The sequence below is a fragment of the Chrysochloris asiatica genome, unplaced genomic scaffold (genome assembly GCF_000296735.1).
Source record: "Chrysochloris asiatica unplaced genomic scaffold, ChrAsi1.0 scaffold00162, whole genome shotgun sequence".
Classification (NCBI taxonomy): Eukaryota; Metazoa; Chordata; class Mammalia; order Afrosoricida; family Chrysochloridae; genus Chrysochloris; species Chrysochloris asiatica.
In genome coordinates, this window is record NW_006408680.1 from 3301859 (window position 1) to 3303495 (window position 1637).

Below are 1637 nucleotides of genomic sequence, written 5' to 3' on the forward strand. Positions count from 1 at the left end.
GGAAAGAAGTGCAGCCAGAGTGCTCCTTGAAGGCCAGGACGGCCATACTTCATCTCTCATACTTCTGACATATTGTCAGGAGGGTGCAGTCCCTGGAGAAGGATGCCATGTTTGGTAAGGTGGAGGGTCTGAGAAAAAATGGGAGACCTCCATCAAGATGGACTGGCACAGTGTCAGCATCAGTGGGCTCCAATACCATAACTCAAATACATCAATTCTTTGGCATTCTTTATTCATTGTCCAACTTTCACATGCATGTAGGATTATTCACGATATCATGACTTGGGTCAGGCCCAAGTCCTCAAATTGACATTTGTGCTCTTCAACACTGTAAAAAGTTCTTCTGCAGTAGATTTGCCTATTTCAATACATCATTTGATTTCTTAACTGCTGCTTCCATTAAAGTTGATGGTTGATCCGAGAAAAATGAAATCTTTGACAACTTCAATATTTTCTCCATTTATCTTGATGTTATTTCTTAGTTCAGTGGTGAGGAATTTTGTTTTCTTTAAATTGAAGTACGACTTCTACTTAGGCCTGTGGTCCTTGATCAGTAAGTATTTTAAGTCCTCTCACTTTCAGCAAGGAAGATTGTATCATTTATATATCATAGGTTGTTAATGAGTCATTCCAAATTTGATGTCATGTTTTTCTTCATATATTCCAGTTTCTTGGATTATTTACTCAACATAGAGATTCAATGAGTATAGTAAAAGAGTACAACTCTGTCACACATTTTTCCTAATTTTAAACCATTCATTGTTCCCTTATTCTGGTCCTTGCTGTTGTTGTTGTTGTTAAGTACCATTGAGTCAGTTCTGACCCATAGCAACCCTCTATAGGGTTATCAGGGAGCAGCTGGTGATCTTAAACCATCGACCTTGTGGTTCAAATGACTTTACAGTCCAGCATATTAGCCCACAGCACCATACTAAGACTCCATTCTGGTCCTTAGGAAAATGCAAATTAAAACATCAATGAGATATCATTTCAAATCCCCTATGATGCTATTTTTTAAATATTTAGCAGTTAAAACTTTATGAATAGTAGCAGAAAATTATCAGACATAGTGCTGAAAGACTAAAACATTATAAACAGCATCATAATATTTTTACAGGAAATGAGACTTTCAGGTTGGAAAGCACTCAGAATGTAACTGGGGAGAGTTATCTCTTGAAAGTAGAGTTGATCATGATGACACAATGGATGAAAGCTTTGGGGACCTTCATTTGCTGATGGTGGACAATTCAAAATGAAAAGAAACAGTTGAAAGCATTCAAAAATAGTATAAACATGAAGTATGACATAAAATCTAGGAAAATTGAAAGTTGCCAAAATGAAATGAAACACATTAAAACTGATATTCCAGGCATTAGTGAGCAGATATGGACTGGTATTAGCCATTTTTAATCTGAAAATCATATGGTTTACTAGCAATAAATTACAACAGAAGTGTTTTACGTTCATCATCAAAAAGATCATTTCAAGATCTCTCTCTTGCAGTACACTGCTGTCTGTGAAATGATAATATCTATAGGTCTACGAAGGAGCTCTGGTAGCGTAGTGGTTACGAATCGGGCTGCGAACCTTAAGGTCAGCGGTTCGAAACTACCAGCCGCTCCGCGGGAGAAAGATGA